Genomic DNA, 9,899 nt, shown 5'->3' on the forward strand with positions numbered 1-9,899 from the left:
CGGCTTCTGCAGTCGTCTTCTCCGCCTCTGTCTCCTCTCCGACTACTTGCAAATCATCAATGTCAGAATCAAGTTAGGCATGGCGATAAGGGAAAAAACTTACGAGTACTCGATCCACAGAATCTTATCCTTCTTCTAATGTGATTACCGGAGGAGGGACTTCATCGGCGGTAGGCGGCTTCTTCACCACACGCTTGATGGCGATAGTGCGCCTCTTCTTCGGCGGTGGTGCTAGCCTAGCCTCCAGGTCATCTTCAGCTTCACGCTTGGATGTCCCAGAGAAAAACCCCGTCTTGTCAGACGGCCGGGCCTTGACGATGAATTTTTCAGCAAACTCTGAATTAGAGCTGCTGAAAGAAGAAAAACCCTTCGACTCCTCCTCCTCCTCCTCGACTACCTTCTATGTTTCGGTAGCCGTGTGCACTTGAGGAGCGGCATCAGAGCCATCCGAGCCGGGTGGAGGCGGATCGGAGCAAAACAGGTGAATTTCTTAAGCAAGAAAAGGCAAGTCAGAAAACCGACAAATACAAAATTGGTACTCGGGGGCTGAGGCCACGGGTACTTACACTGATTGGTGGGTTGGTGGTGCAGTGTTCTCGCACGACCGTCAGGATTGCTCTTGCGTGCTTGAAGAGGCGCCTCAATCATGCCATAACCTCATCCACGGACAAGTCATCCGATGTCAACCGAGATGGGTCGTTGGGGCCCGAGTAGTTGAACCCCCAGGTGCAGCGCAGTTGCAGGGGTTGGACTCGCCTGCTCATGAAACTGAAGGCTACGCCTAGTCCTATCAACCCCTCCCGTTTGAGTACGGCGATTTTCTCCGGGAGGTCGGGTAGTTGGAAGCTATCTGACTGAGAAGGCTCATCCAACCACCGGTTATTCCAAACTGGCCGGTGGCCTGTCACCTTGGGTAGTCGAGGCTCATGATTTCCGATGTAAAACCACTTGTCCTTCCTGCCAGAGTGAGAGTCGATCAGCTCGTATTCCAAGTACAAGCTTTTCACTTTCTCTAAGAGTTGAATATCTGCCCCTCCGACTACTTCTGTATGGTCTAACCGGGGTTGTGGCTTAACTCTAAAGAATTTACAAAAAAATTGAAAGTGTGACTGGATTCCAAGGAAAGCTTCACACAGATGCACGAAGAGGGAAATATGCAGGATGGAGTTCATGTTGAGATGCACTAACTCTAACTTATAGTAACTCAGCAACCCGCGGAAGAAATTGGATGTGGGCAACGCCAAACCTCGCTCGATGAAGTGTGCAAAGATCACTGTCTCGTGGGTGTAGGCTTCCATCGGCTAGGGGTTGCTGCAGGCTTCTCTCCAGTCGATAAACTCTTGATCTTGAAGCAGATTAGCATCCACCAATGCATGGATGTCCGCTTCCTTCATCACAGACTTCTTATTCTTCTTCCAGGCGCACACTTGCGTTGGCGGAGCAGTTTGATCCGTCTTGCCGTACTTCAGGGGGAGACGGTGGCGCTTGAGCTCAAGGATCAGCGAGCGGCGGCTCTAGGGCTACAATGAGGAAGATGAACATGCAGAATGGTTCGGGTGAAACGGAAGGAATGAATTCGTACGTTATTTATAACCGCATCACAGTTAAAATAGTGGCGAGATTAACGGGAATATATCGTTTTTAAAACATCCGAAGATTTCGCAACGGACTGCAGTTTCCAAATTTATCAGAAGAAGATAAGGTTACTGTTGGCGAACGGTCACGTTGACTAGTGCTTGACTCTTATACCCAAACAAGTCGTGTAACGGCTCGGGGCTGCATGCCACGTGCCCATCAGCTAAAAAGTTTCTTCTTTGGGTTTAAAGGAAAAGGAGATGTAAAATTATAAGATTGACCCTCAGCCTGATTCTTCGATTCAACCTAAGGCTCGGGGGCTACTCCATATGGAGTGCGATTTTCATCGCATTTCCATATAAATTTCAAGATTAAAGAGTCAAGACCAAGTTAAATGAGGCTTGAGCACATTCTAGCTGCATGGCAGTACTCGAGTACATTTGAAGACTGAGATCTGATGGAGTACTCGAGGAGTACCAACTAGTCAGAAAAGCCTACAAAACTCTACTCGGGACTGCTGCATTTGACTAAAACGTACTCGAAGGCTTGTCGTCCATACATCTATGGGCCCACCAGAAGGTTTAGACAGTCCTAGATACAAGGTTGTACACCGAGACGTGTCAGATATGGAGACTATGGTGCAGGGCGGCGTGGTCTATGTGGAGGATAAGAACTAGTTGAGGATTAGGAAACTACTCGTAGCAATTAGAGTAGGACTCTCTAGTCGAATCTGACTAGTATTCTTGTAAGACAACCGACCTGTAACCCTGCCCCCGGCAATATAAGGTGAGGTAGAGACCTCCTCCAAACAAGCTCAATCAATACATTCCAACCAACATACAGGACGTAGAGTATTACGCGACATAAGCGGTCCGAACCTATCTAAATCGTGTGTTCGAATTCACCTTCGAGTTCCTGATCTCGGCGAGCCCCACGCACAAAACACTCCCTCTCCCTCGGGTACCCCCTCGATAGGTTGCCGGGTCTAAACACCAACAGGGGGCGGTGAGCAAAGAGGGCACCTCGGGTCGGGTTGGAGGAGGAGGAAGAGAGGAGGAGGGCCGGCGCGCCTGTCAAGACTTGGCACTGCCACACCAAGCGGTCTGGCGTGACAAGATTGTCGTGCCAATGCATGTGACGCGGCAGCACCTCGCCCAGTCAATGCCGCGCTGGCGCGTGTGGCAGCACTGCCGCGCCACGGCCCACGGCGCGACCAAAAGGGTCACCCAGTGCAAATAAAGTTGGGAGGGGTTATTTTTAAAAATATCTTTTTTAAGATTAAAAATAAAAAAAGTTCCTCCCACTAGCACCCGAAATCTGCAAGGAGTGCTTTCGCTGGATCAGGAGATAGGACTAGCAAACCCACGGGCCTCCTTCTGCCGCACTGGAGGAATCATTGCATCGAAAAAAAATGAAAATGGGTCTGTATATATAACCAAAGTGTGTTAGCACTAGCGGATAACTGATACTGCAGTGGCTAGTTGTATACAATACAACCTAGGTAAAGGAGTGGTACAGGGAAGAACACTGAAATTGGGAGATTTTGTACACCCCCTGCAGTTAGTAACCAAAGTCCAAGGATAAAACGCCAGTGGCTGGCAAACCCTATAGTACCCCGGCTACCCGTCTGGCCTTGCCCCGCGGCCGGGTCCGGGCCAACAGCACCAACAGTGCGAGCCATGCATGTGCACGTAGTACGCGGTACGCGGGCAGTCAGGCACGCACGCACGCACGCTGGCTCGTCGTCGCGCGCACTCCACGCAAAGCCAGCCAGCCATGTCAAACTCAAACTCAAAAACCAGCAGCCTCTCTCCCTCCTTGCAGTGAAATGAACGAACACCACCGAAAAGGCACGGACGACACACCGGTGAGGTGAAAAGGATTTGTTTACGTGCACTGTGTACCTTCGTTGTCGCGCTGCGTAACGTACGTGGTTCAGTGATTGTACACGCACGCGTGCGTTCCGGAATCGGGAGAGGGGCAAAAAAAAAAATTGCCATGTCGTCCTGTCAGTCCTAAGAGAAACAAATTTTATTTCGCGGGCCAAGAATGGTCATGTCAGTGCTTCTTCTTCGCAATAATCGCGACGATCCTGCTCTCCGTCTGCGCCTCTGCCGTGGCCTCTGACCACTCGCGCGCCTCCACCGCACGCGCTGCACGGCAACAGCACGAGCACCGGCGGGCCGGGGCGTTGCATCGAGCCGGTGCGGAGCGGGGGGCCTCTTTTCGGCAAAGCGGTAGCGTGCGCGTCTTGCGCGAGCAAACCGGCCGGCACTACTACCTCTCTACTACCACTCTCTCTAGTGAGTCTATGCGCTATCGTCGCTGCCGATCGGGTGCAAGGTAGCTGTGCTTGATGTGAGCCGTCTAATCGCGTCGTGTCTCCGGGGACGAGACGAACCAGGAATCTGTGCTTGCCATAGCTGTTATACACAAAAGTGTTAATACGACACGAAATCTTGTCGTCGCCGCCTCTCGATTAGGCCGTGTCACGGATTTTCGCGTCGGTCTGGATCGTGTACTGTACGGTTCAATCATCGCCTAGATGATTCTTGTACATTGATGCGTATATAGTAGGCGATGGAAAATTTCGTAAGGGTGATGGTGAAGAACGCATAGGAGCATCGGCAGCCGATCTCAGACTTGAGAGCTAGCATCCAACAGTAAAGAACAGAAGGGAAACCTTATTCCAGATTCGGTGGAGAGCGAGGGACGAGAGGCAAAAGGCAAAACTTGTTCGCTAAACAAGGCACCAGCACGATTTCTTTACAACACGCTAGTTTTGGGTGTGTTGGCCCCTGTTCCCTCAATTCTTTCGCACTCATCAGTCACCACACTCTTTTATTGCAGCGGCCGGCCAGCAGCCTTTGGTTTGGGTTTCCCTGCTGCGCTACGCTACGCAGCCGCTGATCACTTCACCGCCACCACGGCTCGGGCGACCACAGGCCCCGCCCTTCCCGGAAGCGGCGGCTGCGGCGGCGGATTCCTCGCATTGGAAGCGCGCCTGCTGCTTCGAGATGTACGCGTCGATGTAACGCCGGAACGCCTCTTCGTCGTCAATCCCCGGCGACACCTCCGGCTCCGCCCGCTTCCGCTGCCGCTGCCGCCCGTTCTCCGACTCCACCCGCCGCAGCTCCGGCGCCGCCGCCCGCCTCCGGCATGACGCGCGGCCGCCGCCCGCGGTCTTCTCCGACCTGCTCCGCCGCGGGGCCTGGGCGCGCACCGTCGTCACGTGCACCGCCTTCTTGTCCACGAACACCGGCTTCTCCTCCTCCAACTCCCCCGCCTCGGTGTCGGTGGCCGGCGGCGGCAGCATCAGCGGCGCGTCCGGCGACGGGAGGTACCGGTCCTGCGCGTCGCCATCGGAGGGCCACCACCTGCTGAAAAGGGCCGCGGCGGAGGACGACAAGGCGTCGTCGTCGCGGAGGAAGAGCGCGAAGAGGACGATCACGATGGCGTTGGCGACGACGAAGATATACCGCTGGACGGCGAAGGAGGCGGCGACGCGGAGGAAGGAGGACGCCGCGGCGGCGGCGCGGGGGAGGTTGAGGAAGCCGTAGTAGATCGTGAACGCGGCCAAGAACAGGAACTCCACCGCCCGCACGACGCGCCACGCCACGCGGGGCACCGCGGCCCGGGCATCGGAGGTGGCCATCGATCGCACCCGGCCCTTTTGGTGGTGGTGGGGTTTGGGGGGAGGCGCAGGGAGATCGAGGTCCGCAGGGCTATCCTGCGTGAGCCAGTGGGTTTAGGGGAGAGTGAGGTGGTGGCTGGTGGGGCAATGCCGGTCCGCTTATATGGAGTTATGTCTCCACCGTCGGTCTGGACTGCGGTGGCTGTGGATTCATACAAAGGTGACGTTCAAGAAAAACTTTGGGGTAGTTTTTCATTTTCAGTTCTAACATCTTATTTCGTTTATTAGCAGTAATAAGGTAGTAGGGGACAATGTCGCGTATCGATTTTTAGCTGTGCCGTATCGCGTTATAAGCTACGATCCACGGAGAGTGCTGGGGAAAGCTAGCCTGCTAGAGAAAAGGAAGATGTGATAACGGAAACGGTGGCCTTAAGCACGGTACAGATATTTATTGCACCTTAACGTTGGATATCAGGTAGCGTCGCGACATACCGAGTACTCTATCGAATCCAAGAGGAACCGCAAAACGTTTAAATGCCAATTAAAAGAATGGCAAATCCCTCGTCACTACCTCTAGACCGACATGATAGCAAGATAAAGCGATGATGTGTGGAGCAGTCGCAAGATGAAAGATGGATACCTTCTTACTAGTTATCCTCACCAAAGAGCAACCGAGACAATTGATAACACTCTAGACAATGGTCAATAATGCACAAACCATAGGCGGTGTCATGAAACGTCGTAGGAAGGATTTTATGAAGTTGAAGAAAATATTTGGAACAATTTATCATTCAATTCATCTTATTTGTTTATTACCAGTAAGGTAGTAGGGAACGATTTCGCGTATTGATATTTTAGCAGTGACGTAACACATTATGGATTATGACCCACAAAGAGTGCTTGGATAAAGGTAGGCTAGAAGCGGTGGGCTTAAGCGTGGTATTAATTTGTCGAGGTAGATATTTATTGCATGCCAAACATTGGATATCAGATAATGCCGCGACTTACTGAGTGCTCTTTCATATCCAAGAAAAATGCACAATGTTTAAATGCCAACTAAAAGAATGCCAAACCCCCCTCGTCACAACCGCCACATCGATATGATAGTGAGATAAAGCAATGATGTATGTATATGGAGTAGTCACAAAATGAAAGATAGATACTTTCCTACTAGTTATCCTCACCGAAGAGTAGCCGAGACAATTTATGATGCTCTGGACAAAGCTTAGTAATGCACAAGCCATAAGACGATGTCATGCAGCATCACAATAAAATGGATTTTGCGGAGGGTAAGAGACGGGACGATCTTACACCATGCATGTTTTGGTGGAATTTCAGCCTCTAGTACTTATCACAGAGAACTCATCCACCAGTAGAGATGTGCTTCAACCTTCGGGGTGAAAATTCATTCAAAGTAGAAGGATAGCAAAAAGTTTAACAAGAGGCGGCTATGTTACAAGTACAAAATTCTTACGGTGGGGGTGGACCGTTGACAGAGGCCAACAACAATGCAGCTTTGAGAATGTTTACTTTGGAGATCCGGGGTGGACCAGCCGAAAACGACCTCGATCGTGCGCCGATCCTATGAGACCATCCATGAGATCGCTTGGGAGCGTGCATGTTCTCATTTCTCAAAGAACTGTTCGTGTGATGGGCCAAGGACAATATCTCTGGGGTGGTTATAAGTGGTTTCCGAATAAATCCTAGACATCTTTTCCGCTTTCGGTCCATGCGTTTGCCCATCGTCACTTTGCAGCCTGCTTACCAACTCACTAGGCAAGCTTTCGCACTTTTGCAGCATCCTTGTGTCTACACCTGTCTTAACTGGGACTTAGCACCGATAATGCTGGCTCTAATGTCCACTTAAGCCTCTGTATTTTGTCATCGATCCGCTTGCTCTTGACTTGACAGAGTAGCATCTACAGTTCGTTCGCTCGCTCACAAGTCACAACCAGGCACCACAATGATTGAATTTAGCCCCCCTGCTATCGGTAATTAGTAGACTTCTTTTTTTAAGAAAAAAGACATTAGTAGTAGGCTTTGGCCTTTATCCACAACTAGTATGGACGGACCATGATGCCAAAATGTTTCTTTTCAGGTGAGCAGCCCAAGAAGGCAAGAAAGCAAGCGAAAAGCTCCGTCGCGACCACATGCACCGATGCACGCAGCAGCAGCTGGCACACACCTGCTTGGGGTTGGGGCATCAGCCATCGGCACTCGGAAGCAGAGCAGCAGAGAGCACCCACCAGGCCACCACCACATACACCCGCACGAGCACCTCCTGAACCCCACACCCACCACTGACCGCTTCCTCCCTCCGTAGGGCTACACCTCCAGTACCGTGCGGGAACCCGTCCAGAGAGAGACTTGAACACGGCGCGCGAGCTGCGTCCTGGCCCCCCTCCCTTGGGGGCCCTCTCGCACGGTTTGGTGGAGCTGGGGGTGTGGTCACAGTCACGGTCTCTCGTCAGAAGATCACGTGGAGCGTAGCATGCGTACGTTGTTGAGCGTGGCATGCGTACGATTTCGTTTGGCAGGAATTCAGATTCTTTATAGAAATGTTTATCCGTTGAAATAAATCACTTCCCTAAAATCGTTTGGCTAACTAACTGGTTCGGTTTCTAAAATAGACAAAAATATATATTATTTTTTTTCAAAAAAATATAAAAATAGATAGGCTTCACCAAAAATACTAGATATTTTTAAGGGTGAAGAATATTTCACATGCGATCCATTTTAAATTATTGCACTTGAAAAAGACAAAGTTTACTTACCACATACTGGAGGAAGAGAGGAAAGAAAGAAACAGAATTACGTGAAACCAGCTTGGAGTTGATTCTATTCTCTAGTAAAAAAACTAAAAAAAGGTAGAAACATTTCTATCTTGAATCGCTAGCTGTGGTGACCGTTTGGCAAGCAATAGGAACCCTACTACTACTCTGCTCCTGTGCTCGCTCTCAGCGTGGCCGGCCGGGGAGAGTCGTCGTCTCACGGCCACGGCCGCAGCGCAGGGGACGAGACGGTTTTATGCAAGGCGCACGGATTCTCAGGTGCCGCTTCATGGCTCTGGGCCTCTGGCCTCTGATGGAGCCAGGCCTCTCAGCCTCCGCTCGCCGGCCTGACCGGTGTCAGCGAGCCAGGCAGAGCAGAGGGCAGTGCCCTGGCCCCCCTGCACGTTGTGAATCTTGGTCGCGTGGAGATCCGCGCGTGATTCGAGTCGATCCATCACGAAGAGGGGCCCTGCCGCACTGCATTGCACGGGGGGCATTTGGTCCGTCTCACGTTAAATTCAAAACGCCACTCCTCAAGCCTGACGGACATAAGTTTTGTGTAGGCTTCATTGACATAGATGAGCGCAGGCACACGTGCAACCATTAATAGTCCGCCTCCGTCCTCCGGTGCCACACGCAGACCCAGCCGTGTTCTTGCGTGCCGAGTGCCGACCGGCCGGCGACCGGGCCTGGCGGCGGGCGTCCACGGCTCGGCCTCGGCGCACGAAGAACGAAAGGGAGAGCGCTCCCCGTGATGTGACAACAACGTAAGACGGCGGGGGGCGCGGCGGCAAGGGCGCGAAGCTCTCCACGGCGCGCGCGCGTTCCCGCACGGCGCACATGAGTGCACGCTGCTTTTAGCCAGCGCCCCTGACGGGGACGAGCACGAGCACGAGCACGAGCGAGTGAAACGGCGACGGGAAATCATGGGCGCAGGCAGAGGCAGGCGGTCGCTTCAGCCTTCAGGTAGCGTGGAAGCGAGCGCCCGCGGTGTCTCGCCGATAATCGCTGCGGTGGGCGTGTACGGTCGCGTAGGGATCGATGCAGCGCAGCTGCAGGCGTGCAGCGGGGTCCAAGGGGCGTTGCTTCGGCGCTGATGTTTAGGAGCAGGAGCAAGGCAAGGACGGTGCTCGAGGCCACAAAATCAGGGCACTCCTTGTCGTGGTGCGGTCACTTCGCTGTTCGCTCCTCGAAACAGATTAGCACAAGTCTGGAAACTTTGATCGAGATCACAGGATTCTTTTCAGGATGATCGGATATTATCCAGGCCCTGTGTGTGTTGGTAGGAGTGTGCTAAAATTTAGTCCTGAACTAAATTTTAGCCCTCTCAAAAACAGTGCTAAACTTTAGCCTTTAGGGGTGTTTGGGAGGGGTGCTAAAGTTTAGCACGTGCTATGCCAAATGACCCTTTTACCCTTGCATAGCGTGCACTGTTACTTGTTTCCTGTCCCTGGACCTCGCCGCGGACTCGGTCACCGCGCGGTCGGCGGGATCCACCATCGCCCGCTTCCGGCTTGCCCTCTCGCCGCCGACTCCCCCGGGCCCTCCCGCCACCGACTCCCCCGGGCGCATCCGCCGCCCTTGGCCTTGGAGCCTCCGCCGCCGGCGCATGCGCACTGCGGGCGTTCCGGATCCGGCCGGAGGAGGCGGAGGCCGCGGGGGCGGGCAGGGCCGACCGGAGGCCGCGGGGGCGGGCGGGGCCGACCGGAGGCGGCGGGGGCGGGCGGGGCCGGCGGCGGCGGCGGCGTTCGGGCGAAGGAGCGGGGAGAGAGAGAGAGACTGAGGGGAGGAGAGAGGGGAGAGGGGGGCAGGGGGGGAAACTTTCCTTTTGAGGCGGGGGGGGGGATCCTTTAGTTTTACGGGGGCTAGGGGGATCAGCTAATGTCCGAGGGTACGCCAAGGTAGAGTACCTGTTCTCG

The sequence above is a fragment of the Setaria italica genome, chromosome V, assembly GCF_000263155.2.
Source record: "Setaria italica strain Yugu1 chromosome V, Setaria_italica_v2.0, whole genome shotgun sequence".
NCBI classification, from domain to species: Eukaryota; Viridiplantae; Streptophyta; class Magnoliopsida; order Poales; family Poaceae; genus Setaria; species Setaria italica.